Source organism: Lissotriton helveticus, chromosome 2_1, assembly GCF_964261635.1.
Source record: "Lissotriton helveticus chromosome 2_1, aLisHel1.1, whole genome shotgun sequence".
Classification (NCBI taxonomy): Eukaryota; Metazoa; Chordata; class Amphibia; order Caudata; family Salamandridae; genus Lissotriton; species Lissotriton helveticus.
In genome coordinates this window covers 235,726,651-235,743,819 of record NC_136059.1, presented here as the reverse complement: position 1 = coordinate 235,743,819, position 17,169 = coordinate 235,726,651, and positions in this window count along the sequence as shown.

Genomic DNA, 17,169 nt, shown 5'->3' with positions numbered 1-17,169 from the left:
GGTGACAAGATGGAGAACCTACAAGTGAGTGTTTTCACTTTGTTCACTGAGATGAGTAAATCTACAAAGGCAACCAGCTCAATGAAGTAAAATAAAGGTAGAAGTGGTGACATAACCAGCAGAGCATATTACAGAAGACAGAGAGTAAGGGAAGAGAAAGCCCAAGAGTCTGAAAGGAAGGCAAGAAAATGAAATAAGAAGGAATAGAAAAGTTTAGAGGTGGTCATACAGCTATATCTACATCCATCTGTCTAAATCAAACATTAGTTTTAAATATCATCACCCACTGTCCAGCTCACAAGTATCCCAGGATGACCCACTTGAGATATTGACTGACAATTACCATTGTCCCTTTCACCATGGGAACTATCTCCTGCCAGTTGTGAATTTCTGTCTCCCCCTCTCCCTAACTCCATCATACCTGACATTAGAAAGGCTCAGCCAGGCACTGTCAGGGTGGTAGAGAATCGGATAGGCAAGAATTATTTTTTAATTGCTCCAATTTTTAATACTAATCCTTAATTGTCCTTGGACTCCTGGAACATAGCTGGTCTGAGATCAAAACTAGATTCCCAAGACTGGAATATGTTCAGCCACTCTTACGATATTTGTCTGTCCAGGAAATTTGGTCGACAAAATCTTTGTAAAAACCTGGATACCTAAACTTTTCTGTACCTGCACCGCAAGGACCCAAGGGTCATCCTGCTGGTGGCCTGCCAATAAGCTAAAACAAGGAATACATTTTAGATTCCAAAAACTACATATTAATTCTACTAATATAGATTTTATAACATCTATGCTAGAGGGACAAGGAGTGGATGAAAGTCACCCACTGCAACACTCTTAGGTGACCTCTTGGGGTCGCAAGATAATTGCTCCTATCTAACAATTGAGGGGGATTTTAATTCAACATTTGAGTCTCTGGATATTGAAGGTATCGATCTGGCCCTAGTGGAGGATCCGCAGTGGGGTATCCCTCAACTAGAACTACCCGCTATTAGAAAGTGGACAGAAGTAGCATTATATCTCAAGGCATTCACTCTCGAGAGGTGCCTCATGGCGGTAAATGGTATGTCCAAATCCGATCAGCGTGGAGCTAATGCCTACAATAATTACCTCCACACCAGTTGCATTGACTATTTCTTACTAGACGTTAAGCTTTGACTCTTCCTTTTTCCTATGCACATTCAACAAAGACCGGAAAGTGACCCCAATCCATTCTGCCTCACTTTGGAGCTGTTTGACTTCAAAAGGCTGCCCACTCCACCCCCTCCCACCTTAACAAGCGACATGTATCCTACTAATGATATATGGGGCACATCAGGTGGTCCCGGGTTGTTGATAAACCAGGTATGATACTTGCACTAAAGTAAGAGGTTACATCTACTATAGCTGTGATGAATGCCCTTACGGAAGCAAGGAGGGGCATGTCAAAGTCACGGAAATACAGACTAAACTGTGCAAGCAAATTAAATCGCATTTTTATATCGCTACAGCCAGAAATTGTAGTCGCCCTCCTGTAAAGAGTAGTAAGTTAAAAAAAGAATGCAGGCTTGCACGTAACTCTCTAGTAGTAGCCATAAAAACCAATGACTTTCCTACGATTCAATTAGCTAGGAAGTGCCATAAACTCTGTCAAGACTGGTCTAAAAAAAGGGTTAAGGAGAGGTGGTCAGAACTTAAAAACCCTTGTGCATTAGGCAGCACACATAGAAGTTACAAAACAGCATTTGCACTTAAAGATTGTTTATGTTCAGGAAGGAGGACCTTCCTGCACATAAACAATCTTCCCCAAACGCAGACTCCCCTGTATTACGGTGCAAGGGTGCCTGCGTTGGCCCTAGGGAGTTGAATTCAGCACCAGCACTAGGGGAAACACTGGGGTGCGCGGAATTCTTGTTAATATGGCACATCCTTGATTTTTCAGAATGGAGAAGTGTGGCGTTACCTTAACACCTCGCTTCTCCATTCTGCTGTACATATGCCCCCATGGAAGCTACAAAATGCCATTTAAAGATTGTTCGTGTGCAGGAAGGTGGACATTCCTGCACAAAAACAGTCTTCCCCTCAACACAGTCACCCTGCGTTAGTGCTAGGCAGCTAAAGTTAGCACCAGTGCAGGGGGGAAACACAGGGCTACACTATATTCTAGTAAAGATGGTGCAGCACTGCGTTTCTTAAGTGACGAAGAGTGTTGTTAGCCTTCTTGGCTTAGCGACCCGCTTCGCCACTTTATTGTAAAAAAGCCCCTTTGTTCTATCGCTGATCCCTAAAAAAACTATTTCAGTCTAAATAAAGACAAGTATTGGGAGTGGCAGGAGAGTGATTTCAGCCATATATTAGTATTCTGTAACTATTACCAGCCAAACCGTATAACTGTTTGGCAATGATTATACTCAGTCAAGGCCTGAAAGCGGTGTCTTTTTATCAATAAAATCGTATTTTTTTTTTAAAGTCTCTAGCCAATTATTTATTGTAACCGTTTGCTCGTAAACATCTCTGAAGAAGGAGTTTAATCCTGATCCGCCCACTTCTGGCATGCACAGTGTTCCTGCTCTTGTGTGCAGCTTTGCAGGTCTGCGGGAGATGAGCCAGGCATATGCTTTTTTTTCCCTAACTCGTCCAAATAATTCGCAGTCCAATTCACAACGTGAAATATCACATTAAATATGCTTCCCTCTAAGTTGCCATTTTTATGAATTGTGCCCCAGGGCTTGTGTCTAGTTCTACACATTTGCAAATCTGTTCATAGACTCCTCGTTGTATTGATTTCCTTTTCTTCACGTTTCCTCTATAAATAATGGGGGCCACCTCATTATCTCTCTTGAAGGATGGGCTCATTACTTATTCAGAGCTTGCTGAGAGCTGCAGTTTATTTTCCTATTGAAAAAAATGTAAATCTGTCTCTTGCCGTTTGTGGCACATCACCCCTGATTGATGTGAAATGTCATAAATCAGCTGGATTCATGTTCTGGCAGTCACAACCTGAATGAATGGTGTCAATTGACTGTAAACGTGCAATGATCTTCAATCACATTATAACATATGAACTTTTACTTGTGCTTTAGGGTCACCTATGTGAAATGCAACATTTTTCTTGAATTGTGTCACTTCACACATTTTAACTTTCTAAGCTGTGCATTTCTGCAGAAAGAAGCATTTACTCTATTTAAAAATGTGGGAATTCTAGCACAACTGATTTGCATATGTATACTGAAAGATCCATTTTATTTACCCCTTATTCACTGTTTGTTTGGCAGTATTATGATCAGTGTAGGTAAGGGTCTCCCACAATGCACTTACACCTGATAGACAATATGTCCTCAAGGGAAGTAAATGGACCACAGACCCTGTCAGCTTTGTGCATGTTTTACGCAGCAAATGGAAGAAAGGTGTTACTTGCCTTCCTTGTTTCTTGCCTGCCTGGGCTTTAGTTACCCAAATGACTTTTCCTGAATAGAGCCCCAGGTTACTAAATGTGTCTCCTTATTTTATCTCCTTGGTGCAGATCAGACAAACATGACCTTTTAAAGGCAGATGGGACATGTTGGACCTGACCCTTTTTCAGGGTCATCCCAGAACTTTTTGCCTTCCTCCTGTATTTCTTCTGACCTGTTGGTTTTATGACTCTGGGCACTTTACCACTGCTAATCAGTGCTAATCAGTGCTAAAGTGCATATGTTCTATGTGTTATGGATTAGTGTTTCCATTATTAGCTATTTGATTTACCTGTCAGACCCTAGTACAGTGCACTATGTGTGCCCAGGACCTGTAAATCAAATGCTGCTGGTGGGCTTGCAGTACTGATTGTGCCAGCCACAGAAGCAGCTTGTAAAATGTGACTCAGGCCTGCCATTGCAAAGCCTGTATGCAGTCTGGGACTGCCATGTCGACTTGGCAAGTGCACACACTTGCCAATCCCTAAACCTTCCCCTCTCTACATATTAGTCACCCCGAAGTTAGGCCCAAAGTAACAATGTGGGTAGGGTGCATTGTATGTGAAAGGTAGAACGTGCCCTGATGTGTGTGACATGTCCTGATAGTGAACTACTGGCAATTTCTTTTTTCACAAGGCTATCTTTTCCTATAGGACAGGATGGGGAGTTTGTTTATAACATCTTATAAACATAACTGATCCTGTGAACAATATAGAAAAGTAAAGTTTAGTATGCCTGAACTCAGAATATTAAAGTGCACCTTTTAGTGAGGATGATGTTTACATTCTGTGTTTGAAAATACCACTTTTAGAAAGTAGGTATTTTCTTGTCTAACCATCCAGTGTGCCTCTGTTAGGTTTGTGTATTGCATGTCTGGCTTTGGGATGAGAGGGCCTGGAGAGGGGCAGCGGCTCCAGAAGTCTGATGAGTCAGGGCTGGGCTGAATAGGCCTGGTCTGCATTTGGAGTGGTGGGAGGAGTAGCACCTCCAACTGAATAGGGCTGTGCCAGCCTTCCACAATGACGGCTCCCCCCCCCCCCCCCCCCATGGTGTGTCTGGAGCCAGGGCTCACACTGACAATGGAGGTTCTTGTGCACTTGCAAAGTTCCCCACAGAACTGGTTTTGGCTGGGTACAGATACTTGCTGCCTTCAGAGTACAAAGGATGTATGGGTATAAAAAGAGGGGCCCGGACCTCAGACTTTTAGATCACTTTTGGGAAATCAAGAGGAACCTTTGTCAAGGAGAAGATCAGGATGGGCTGAGGAGGAATACTGCCCCTGTTCTGTTTGCTGTCTTGGGTTGGCCTGCAGTGGCTGCTTGCTGCCAAGGAAAGGAGAAAAAGGACTTTGCTGTTTGCTTTATCACCTGCTTGTAGGAAAGATCTCCAATGACTTGAAACTGAGCTTGCCTCCTGTTCTGAAGTCTCAGGGACACAAAGACTTCACCACCAGCTCCCCTGAATTTCCCTGCTGGAAATTTCCACCTGCATGGAGGTGCCTGCTGCTTTTGTGGACCTCTAGATACTGTTTGTTGCTGGGAGCTGGAAAATCGACGCAACATCGAAGAAGCATGTCACATCCGCATCTGTTTTCTGATGCATCGCCAAAGAAACTGTACAGCGCACGTCTCAAGAAATCGCCGCACAACGCATCGGATGCAACGATATCCAAAGTCCGGGATCACCGCACCGATCCCGATGCAAGCCTGCTGTGCGGCTGCACAGAGCCACGCATCGTACCAGATCGACGCATCGCATCGAGGCGCCAAGACTGTTGCTTCGTTGGGGGATGCAGTAAGAAACAGACGCTTCACCTCCACCAAAGCAAGGAACCGATGCATCACCTTCCCTGCATGTAAGGAACTGATGCATCACCTTCCCTGCGCCCATTTTGTTTGTTTTGCGTGAGGCATCTAAGGTACTTTTGAGAACAGTGTTTCATTTACAACTTGCATTGAACTGAACTATTTCTACCATTTGAAAGCCTTATTTTTGATACTGTTTTGTGGATTTTTGTCGTTTGATCTTATTTTGGTTTAGATAAAGATTATTTATTTTTCTAAGCTGGTGTGGTGTCCATTTGTAGTGTTTTCACTGTATTACTGTATGTGTTCACAAATGCTTTATACACTGCCTCTGAGATAAGCCTGTCTGCTCGCGCCAAGCTACCAAGGCGGTGACCATGGGTTACTTTAGGAATGTATCCCCCTTACACTGACTAAAAGCAAGAGTCCCTATTTGGACAAAGGTACCTACCTTTGCCAACTAGAGACTCCCATTTATAACAGGACGTTTTCTCAAGCTTCCAATTTTAAGGCTGTTTATGTGAAATGTTTGTTCTATAATTTCTATTCATATCAGTGGATCATGTAGATTAGTCAGTGATTCTGAATTATATTTTAACATCTATACATTAGGTTAACTGTGTTGGTTAGAGTTGTTCTTCCTGTGAAAGATCTCATAACACATTTTCTCCTGCCCTGTCCAGGGTGGATGTTTAGGTTGTGATATAGAAAGGTGGACAATTAAAGCAGTGGCTCCTCCCTTAGTGTGGAGGAGCGTCACCTCACTACTGAGAGCCAGCAGATGCAAACAGGAAAAAATAACATGATGATAAAACAATTGTATTATCATTTTATTTTTCATCACAGAGCCACGTCTTGGGGATGGGGTCATCCTGACAATAGCAGCAAGCATGGAGGAGGAGTGGTGGGCACTGTAAGTGTGCATGCTAGTTTGGCTGGCTGTCTTAGGATGCCTAAATCGTCATGCACACTTTGATTTCCCCAACTCAAGCTGTGTTGCACATCTGGATGGAGAACAGCAGTCACAGGCCCCCAGTCCCTGTGAGAGCCAAAAACCTGCCTTGCACAGACCAATCCCGCCTCTCTCTCGTGCTGGGTAATAGTATAACCAGCATGAGAGAAGCATCTGGATTGGCTTGGGGTCTAGGACTCTGTGCACCAGCAGCAGAGGTGCAGCAGAGCACTGAGGCAGCGAGGTAGTAAGGTGGCGGGTCGCATGTAAGTTATCTTTTTTTGTTGTTGTTATTGTTCCCCATGCTGCCCCACCACTTATCATTGACATAAGCTGCCAATGGTGAATTGTTTGTTCTCCTAGGGCCCATAGAAAATGTCGGGCTCCCCCCTATTCTGGTTAATGAGTGGTTTTCTCTTTGAGTAGATAGAAGTAGAGAGCAGTCGGTTACAGAGAACTTACTTCCAAGCTGAGACGTTTGCAATTTTGTGGACATATGGAAGTAGCCTGTGAGCTACTGCCAGCCTAAAGCCAACGCTATGTGAAATGTTTTAATGTCCTACTGCAAGGACTGTGGAAGCGAAAATTCCACGCTCTAAGTCAGCACTTTTTGTGTCTGTTACTGCATGGAGGGGGATTCTAATATGTTTTAATTTTTTATTCATTGCCTGACATCGCTATGGCCATTCCTGAGGGGTATGCTAAAACCAGGTTGAACACAGCAGGCAAAACAGGAGGAAGCATTGTCTTGATCCACTTTACCAAGTATCTAAGCTCTTAGGGCCAGATCTATCAACGCTTTTTGCGATCGCAAATGAGCCGATTTACAGAATCCACCAATTTGTAAACGCAAAAATACGCTTTGCAATGTACGAAAGATTTTAAATTCGCAATATGGGTAATCGCAAATATTTGCAATTACCTAAATTACAAATTTCAATTTGCGATTCTCTAAATGAAATTATTCTGCCCATCGCAAAATGCAATTTAGAATTAAGGAATCACCCATTATCACCAACTTCTAATTGGGGGTAATTTGCAAATTCTTAGAAAAATTCACTTTTTAGCATTTTTCTAAAGCAATGTATGTGCACCACAAGTGCACACATGCATATTTCAGGGGTGCAACAGGGTGTCCTTTTGGCACCCTTGAAATTGCATACGCAATTTGCGAGTACCTATTGCGTACTCGCAAATTGCGCATGCAATTCCTATTCATTCCTATGGGCCTCTAGGCCCACAGGAATGAATGGGAAGCCATTCCTTATTTGCGACATGCAATTTGTGAGTCGCAATAAAGGAAGCGTAGGAATCGCAGAATATTTGCAGAAACCTAAATACATTGCATTTGGCGAGTCTATAATAGCAAATCTGTAAAATTCGCAATATAGACTTGCAAAATACAATTTTGATACATCTGGCAGTTCACAGTGAATGAGCAAACGGGGCCAGAATGCATAGACTTCAATTTGAAATAATCAGAACAGTTCTCATTCTCAGGAGTACGCCTTTACCGCCTTCCTGGACACCCTAGGTGATGCTATCACTCTACACTGCATGTAGCTTGCTAACTTCAACATGTTAGGTGATTTCACATCCATGTAAATGATCTCAACAACACAATGTGGCAAGCATTGATGGTTTGGGCCTGCACATTAGCGCTTGATCAGAAAGTACAGGGTCCTACACATTCAGAAAGGAACAAGCTGGACCATTTTTTCTCAAATATATCCTCTTGGTGCCCAAACCCCTAAACAGAATATTACTTGGTTCAGCTCCACATAAGAGTGAGTGCCTGTGTGGGTCTGTGAGTGGGTGTATGAGCTCCACCTAAAACAGCCTGACACCTCTACCAAGTCACAGTCCACAATTCACTGGGTGCAACACTGTACACTAAAAGATATTCATGAGGCAAAATTTGGAGAGGAATTGACGATATCTTTCCACACAGGTGACGGTGACTTTGAAAACTATCGCCTTTAACAAGGGTATACATGAGGTCCCAGACAAACTTGCCTCAAATAAAATTTACAAGAACTCACGTTCCACCTAAATGCCTCACTTTTAAATAAATTTGGGAGGTTTATATAGCGCAAACTCGACCTGAAGGTATTATGGTGCTTTACATGAGCACCAGTTGCATTACAGACAGACACATTTATTTTGTTAGAGATTACGTGATTTGCCTGGAATCACAGAATGTAGAGCATCCATGCCGAGACTGGAACCGGGTTCCTCAGCTTCAAGGTCAACCACTCAAGCCTTTAGGCCACATCCGAAGCCCTTAGTTCTCCACATCATTAGTAGAGGAGAGAAAGGCCTGCAAAAGGCTGGAAAGAAATTGGAGAGTGAAATACTCAGACACTGTTAAGTTTAATTATGAAGTAGCATTAAAAAAGTACTGTAAAATTATAATAGACGCAAAAACTGTGAGCTGAGAAGATTGAATCAGCAAAAAACTCCTCTAGTGAAATATTTAGCTCATCAAAAGAATTCCTCAATCCTAAGGCCATTGCAAATGTCATCCCGCCGTCACATGAGCTTTGTAATGAATTAGCCAGCTTCTTCAAGTAGAAGATAGATAGCATCTATGTGAACTTCCCTAAGGAATTAGCGAACAAACATGGAGTCCAATACATATAGAGTTAAAAGCATAAGCCAGTTGCCCACACCTCCGCACCATTGCCCCTATCTCTCAGCACGATTCAGAACACACTCTAATACACGGCAAATCAGGATCCACTGAGGACCTTTGTTCCTCTTCACTCTTACTTATGTTCTGTAAAATAGAGAATCTCTACATCAACCTCCTGAGTAACACTTGCCTCGGACCGACACCAATGCCGTTGGCGGTCCAGACACTGCAAATACCATGAGACCGCACATGGTGTCACATTCTCCCATTTGTCTATGGAAGCTTTGCTGCGGCGGTAAACCAGCCATAGCACAGGCTCCCACAGACAAATGGGAGGGTCTGTTCATCTCTGCACCGCGTGGCAGGCACCGCAGAGTGCCTGCCACACGGTGCAGGGATTAACAGGGGACACCATTGGTACCCTTTTGGCCCCCAACCAGAGGCCGCAGGTTGAAGGGTGCCCTGCTAGGGGCCCCCAATTTCACTTCCCTACAGGCTTTACATGTCAGAAAGCCCTACATTGAAAGCTTGTTGGAAACCAACATTGTAATCCCTACTGCGGAAACGCTGTCCGTAGGGATTCCGGGCCGTTCTCCGACTGGCCCACGGGCTCCTTGAGCTCATCGAAATACAGGCATAATGACCAGCCGGTTTGAATTCTGACATCCATATTCATGATACAATGATGAGTAAAAGTGCCTACAAGGGATTTTGTTCAAGAAATGCAACTTTTAGTATACTATTCATAAAATGACTTAGTGGTTCAGTTCAATTAGATCCAGAGCCTTTCGAAAAATCAATACATACGTCAGAATTTAGAAAACCTAAACACTCAATGAATATAGAAACAGAAAAGCACAGGAATATCTTTTTTTAAAAATTCAAAAGTTTCTGAACAGAGAAGTAATATGGATTTACAGGAGCATGCCTACTGTATATATTCGGTAATGAGTGTGAGCTTCTTTGATGGCTGTGTAAAAGTCGGGAAAACTGCTTTTGTCACCAGGCATAACTGGTAAAAGTATAGGGCAGCTAATGAGGAACCTCCGCCTTTCTCCCTGTATTCCTGAAGTCCCACCAAGATCTGCATGTCATGTGTGCCCTCATGATGTTGTCTCTGAGTGACGGATGCTTGCAACAGATAGTAGAGCATGTAGGTGGGAGGCGCCAAGGTTTATTCTATGCACGGATGCATAAGCGTTGGACATGCTTGCAACCAATATTTTGTGCAGGGGCCACCTGATAGTAAATGAAGGGGTCAGGGACTGACAGGTCCCCATCATTCATAGGAAGGATGAGTACAGCCCATTGTATTCATGATTGCCCTCCCCCGGACCAAATATGTTTGTAATTAGCAGCAGAGATCTATTGGGAGCCTTATGGGGATATTTTCAAAAAGATATAGAAACTTTGGTATAATTGCCATTTTAATCATGGAGGCGCAGCCACACCTTGAAATGGCCAAGTGTAGCCACCGCTCTATGTGAGGTTTGACTTGCTCCAATGTGTCCTCAAAGTTCTCACTTATGAATTCAGAGACATCCCAGGGTATATGAATACACAGGTATTTGACTGCACTATCCCATTCCAGTGGCTATTTTGCTGATGGTATTGTGTGGGCATCTCTTAATGGGAATATTTCAGACTTGATCCGGAGTTTAGAAAACCCATTAAATCGGTATCTTTCATAATGATTGATGAGAGGTTTCCATCTTGAATGTATACAATTATGTCAGCTGTGTACAAAAACAATTTCAGGGAGTGGTCACCAATCCACATCCCCCTTCACAAATGAAATTCACAGAGGAAGCATGCTAGGAGCTCCTCCAGCAGTGCAAAAATTGGTAGTGACAGGGTTCTTCCTTGACGCGTGCCTGTCCCTATAATTTCCCTGATTATATGAATACCCAGGATTTTTAATCCACCATTGTTCCACTTCAGAGGGGTATTCTACTGTGGGAATCATGATGTCAACTGTTGATGGGAACATTTCATACTTGTTCCAGTTGAACCGGAGTCCAGAGAACCCACCAAATGTTTAACTTTCCTAATTATTAGCTAGAGGTTTACCTGGGGCTTTTGACTGTATAGAATTTTGTCATCTGTGTATAGAGACAATTTCAGGGAGCAGTCCCCAACCCTCAGCCCCAGACATGACTGAAATTCACAGAAGAAGCAGGCCAGTGACTCTATTGCCAAATGCAAAAATCTGTGGCAACAGTGCATCCCTGCCGCTTACTTCACCCGATAGATAGCAGCCCTCATATTGTCTGTTAATTTTCACTCTGGTCATAAGGGCAGTACACAACAGGGTGATAATTTTCTAGATGTCAAATGACTTTTTATCATCTAGAAGCACATCCATGGCTGTCAGATTTTGGTCCCCTCGTTGTAGTAAAGTCATCAAAGTGCATAGAATGAAAGCTGTGGATCTTGTAGGGATAAAGCTAGACTGATCTGGTAATACTAAGAATTGCTTAAGGGGTTGCAAGCGTTGAGTCCGAATTTTAGCACAAGCTGTATTATCCATAATTAGTAGGGATACCAGCCTTTATGAGGCATATAGTATTTGGTTCCGGTCTGGCTTAGGCAGTACAGTTATTACTGCCTTGTAGCGGGTTGTCGGCCTTTATGGAGAGCGGCATTGTAGATGTCGAGTAGTCTAGGAGCTAAAATATTAGATTTTCTGTCGAATACAACGAGGGGGGCATTCTCCCCACGGGCCTTGCCAATGGAGAGATCTTTTGTAGCAGCTAGGGCGTCTTCTATAGTCAGCGGGGACTAAAGCAGTTCCTGTGCCTCATCCTCCACCCAGGACTAAGCCACAACATCTCCATAAGAAACAATCTCTGAGGGGGTACAGTGAGACCTGAGGGCATAGAGTTTGGTGCAGTAGTGGACAAAGGCGGGTATAATGTCTGACAGGTAGACAAAAGAATACCTTGGTTCATTTGTAAATTTGAGATTTGAGAATTGAAAGAAGTGGACTTAAGTATCCAGGCCAACATTTTCCCAGACCTGTCCTCTTCACCAAACCAATGGGCATGGGCATGTTTCCCAGGGTATTTCCTGATATGCCACCTTCCTGAGCTCTGCAACCAATTCCTGGGATTTGACAACTGTGGGTTAAGCTCGGATTTGGATGTATTCTGTTTCCAGCATTTTGAGTTCTTGCATGAGGCGGTCCAACAAACCACGTAAGGATTTAAGGATACCTGCTTCCTTAGAGATGCAAACCCCACGGATATAGACCTTAAAGGCCTCGCACACAGTCTCCACAGCAGGTTTAGAACGTTCCTTGACATTTAAATATTCCAAAATGGCAGTTTTATCCTCAGAACATTTAGCTGCCAACAAGCTGTTTGACAGTGTTCTAGGAAGAATACTGATGTTGCAAGTCCTAGCCAGGAGAGCCTGGGATGACACCCATAAATCTATATGGACGGACATGGTATGTACAGATGAAAAATATGTGTAGTCCCTCTCAGAAGGGTGATGAGCCCTTCATGCATCGATTAGGGCATATATGTGCATCATATGTTGCAGAGCAACTCCTGCCTTTGCTGGATGTCTTCAGGATTCAGACATACTATCTTTGAGGAAATGGCTTGAGGAGATAAAACCCTACTCAAGCAACAGGCACAGTAGTTGTCAGAGTCAACCACAAAAAGTCCCTAAATTCACCTGTGCTTAACCCTCTGGTAGCTTGGTACAAAAGCAGTCAGGTTTAACTTAGAGGCAATGTGTATAGCATTTTGTGCAGCACACCAACAGTAATAAAGTCAAAACACAACAAAAGAAAATTCCTACGCCAATTTAGAAAAACAGAGTAAAATTTTATAAATTATTTGACACAAAAAACAACAAAAATGTAATCAGTAAAAACGCAGGTATACAATTTTAAAGATTTCCGGCAAGTGTAGTGCCTAAAAGTACCAAGCTCCACTCGTGGTTATCTTGTCATGTGACTGGGGGAAAGTCGCAAGCTCAGGCTGACTGCGGTGGAGCGTGGATCAAATACAGGGACCAGGTCAGTCCAGTTGAAGAAGTTACATTCTAAAATCCAGAGTGAGGAATTCCATTCATGATGGAGGAGATCGCAAGGAGAAAGAGCACTGCGGATGGTCACTGTTGTAGCACAAAGAGAAGGCCATGCATCATGGATGGTTATCACTGTAGCACGGATATCCTGCTGGGTGTCATAGACAGTTGTAGCTGGAGGTTGGCATTGGTGGTCACCACATGCTTCTATGCTGTAGACAAAGTGCAGGTCACCTGTTGCAGGTTGTTGCTATTGTGTGCTGTAGCGTCAGACTCACTGGTGCTTCAAGTTGGCAGTTGGCCCAGGCAGCAAGATCTTGGCACAAACGGGCCTGTCTGCAGTCATAAATAGGATAAAACTTTAAGATTCATCCTTTTCTTTTAGGAGGAGCTCACTCGATGCCACACCAAGGGTCCAGGACCTGAGAGATACCTCTTGAGGATCAAGAACTCACTCCAGCAGAGGTCAGAAGAGCTTAGACAGGTCCAGTTGCAGGTCCAAGCAGATCCAGTGCAGTAAGTCAGCTGGGCAGTTGCAAGGTGTCCTCCGGAGCTTGTAATGTCCCAGTAGGTCAGAACAGGAGGTCAATGAATTGACACTTGGAGTCACTTCAGCCTGTGATAAAGGGTGCACATCTTCTTTCTCAGACATCAGGGCTCGTCTCAAACAACAGGGCATTCTTCTGGCAGCAGGGCAGTCCTACTACTATAGTATCCACAGGTCAAAGACTGTACCGAAACGTGGGTTTGGGGATCAACTTTTTTATACCTGGTGCCCAATTATATGTGGAAGAAGCTTCGGGTGTCCTCCTCTTATAGATGTGTCTAGAATTGTCTGCCTCCCTGTCCTAGTCCCAGTCTGTCTTTGGACTCCAGGCACTTCTTGACAAGTATGACCACTCCCTCGTGTGTAGTCCTTTGTGTGTAAGCTGAAACAGTGTCTTGGAAGTGCAAGTGTCACAGGTGACAGTTCCGCCCCCTCATATGAAGTTAGGATGGCCCATCCTTCTAACACCCACATCCTCTATTGTGTGGCTGTCTCAGAGGAATACACAATGACCAACTGCCAACTACACCTAGTCATGTGATCCAGGAATGGGCTGCAGGCACAAAATTGTTAGGGAAAAAAATGTCAACTTTTGAAAAATGGCGTTCTCCTAATTGTGATTTAAAATCCAACTTTAATATTAACTTTAGTTTTAAATTCCAACATGTTCGGCTCTTTAAATACAAAGCACTATGCTCTCTGGGATGTTCAGAGTCTATCATAGGGGGTGACATATGCAGTACAAATGAAGGTTTAGGCCTTGCAAAATGTTTATTTTGCTAGGTCGAATAGGCAGTTTGAAACTACACACACAGGCTGCATTGGCAGGCATGAGTTGAGTTTAAAAACTCTACTTAAGTGAAAGGCCCAATATGTGGTGCATGCCCACTAGTAGCATTTAATTTACTGGTGCTAGGTACATGTAGTACCACTTTACTGGGGACTTACAAGTAATAAAAAGTAGCTATATGTTTTAATCCAATGTTTTCATGTTTAAAGTAGAGAGTAGATGCACTTTAGCACTTCCCCAGTACTACATGCCCGCAGTCCTAAACCCACAAAAACGGGCTCAGAAAACAGGAGAGTGTAGGCAAAAATTTGGGAGTCACCCCGCAGAGAGTGCAAGGCCCAACACTATCTAAACATGGAGATAGTACCACAATAAAAAACACTGCCCCAAAGGACGGGCCAGTCTTTATAGTTTGAACACTTAGGGCCCTATCACAACGTTGTTAGGAAAACATTCCCACCAAATTGGTTCTGGAATGGTTTCCCAGAGACTTGGATCGGTGGAGTCCGACCGAGCGATTTGGATGCATCCGGATACGATTTGGTCGGATTCCCATTGACTTCAATGGGAGCCTGCGTTCCGAAAGTAAACACAGGCTCTGATTCAGTGGAATGCTTTCCTAACAACATCGTAATTGGGCCCTTAATCACGACCTCATCAAAGAATTTGGGTGTCAAAGAATCAGACCACAAATCTTATTCAAAAGCATTGACTGGGCATTCAGTTGGCCTGCCTCCACTATCTGCTGGTGTCAACGATATGTTCTGTGAGTGTAACCCCATGAACTTCCTGACAAGTAAGACCACCCTGCAAGAATAGGTTAAGTAAGAGGAAAAGTAACAATGGGGGCCCCGTAACAATGCAAATGTGGGACCTCTTGTGACAGGAGGTGGGTCTCGTGGAATAGAGCAATGTTGCACCTGTGCCTTTCTAGGTAGGCCAGTTTCAAACAAGTTTTGGGACGGTTTGTGATCTTTGGATTTGTCATCGAAGGGCACCATGAGGGCTGTAGAAATGGAATCTCAATATGATGGTACCATTTCTACGTTGACACTGAAATATTTGGTTAGAAAACTAACACAACTCAATAAAACATAGCCCCCCAAACCCCTACCCAAGGCAACCCCAAACATAACCAAGCGCACAAATAATAGCAAAGAAAGAAAACCCTTTACAGCATCAGTCATCAATGCTGTGTGTGCGATCCATACATAGGGGTGCTGTGGAGCCTAGACTAGCATTGGGTGAAACCCACTACAGTATTAGAACATTCAGTATCCTTATCCAAACAGTGGGTCACCACAAAGGATCAGACTGGAAAAAAACAGTGCAGCAGAAGGCAAGCTACACCCACGTAGTGAAAATGAATGTTATGTTAGAGCAGCACTGAAGCAATAAAATAAGCCAATATTAGCACACAAGTGTGTATCAGAAGTGCCATGATATAAAACAGACACATAAAACAATGTAATTAATCATTTTGCTGAGAATGGAATCACCATGTGCCCAACCAATGCTGGAAATGGTCGAGCTGACAGACGCTGACCTTAGAGTGTCTTTAGTTTTTTTTTGTGCCTTGTTCAAGACTCAGGCCTTTTTACTCACCCACAGCCTGCTACATTCAAATTAGGCCCAACCACATGGACCGATCCCACTGACTGTCATTCAAGCGGTGCCTTGGTGTAATCATAAGACAACTCATACTGTTAATTGTATACCTGTGATTCCATCTGATGAAATTGGCCTATATCTCTTCCAAACAGCAGGTCTGATTTACCACTTTAAGCCAGATGGTTGCACATGGAAGAAGTGGATCAGTCCAGTGTCCACAGATCTCCCTCTTGGCTAAGAGGACCAAATAAAACAAGTGGCCCCTCTACATTTATTTATTTTATTTATTTATTTAGGGAATTTATAGAGCGCAACTGTCACCTTGCAGGTATCCTGGCGCTAAGGCTTCACAGAGTGGCAGACAATGGATGTGATAGAGAAAGAAATCCAGCAGGTTAGACCTTCGGAAACAGCCAAGTTTTAACACGTTTCCTAAAGAGGAAAAGTTCCTCCATTTGACGGATCTCCAAGGGCAGACTATTCCAGAGTTTGGCAGCAGCAACTCCGAAATATCTGCCCCCAGCCCTGACCCTCTTAAATCTGGGTACTTTCACCAAACAAGCAGTTGCTGAGCGAATTGCTCTGGTTGGAGTGTACCAAACAAATTTGGCTTGCAGAGCGCTAGGCCCAAGTACATGCAGGGCCTTGAAAACAAGGCAGAGGGATTTGAAGAATATTCTCTGCTTCAGCGGGAGCCAATGAAGCTCAGCCAGCGCCGCCGAGGCAGAGGATCTTCCAGGCCAGCCAAGAGCCAGCTTGGCGGCAGCAGACTGCATTCTTTGGAGTCTGTCTAGCAGCTGACCCGGTGACTCAAGCAGGAGGGCATTACAGTAGTCGAGTCTGCTCAATATGGTGCATCTGACTACCATAGCCCGAGTCTGTAAGGAAGTAACGGCAAGATCTTACGAAGGGACCTGAAAAGGGCAAAACAGCTGGATACCGTTTTCGCCACCTGAGCTTCCATGCTCAACTTATTGTCCAGCATAACGCCCAGATTGCGAGCGGGAGTAACCGGTTGAGTTTTTATCAATGTTTCTGGAGGCCAGAAGTTATCCGGAAAAGGGCGGGGGATCCGACTTCCAGCACAAAACAACACCTCAGTCTTGCTGGCGTTGAACTGCAGAGAGTTATAGCCAGCTCGCCGTATCTCGCATGCAGTCATGAAATGTCTCCAGTGGGATTGATTCCTCACCCTCCCACGACAAGATGATTTGGGTATTATCTGCGTAATTAATAGCATTAATCCGATAAGATTTTATCAGCGTAATCAGGGGTTTCAGATAAACGTTGAATAAAATCGGACTAATTGCTGAACCCTGAGGCACCCCGTGGGACACCGGGGAAAAAGCAG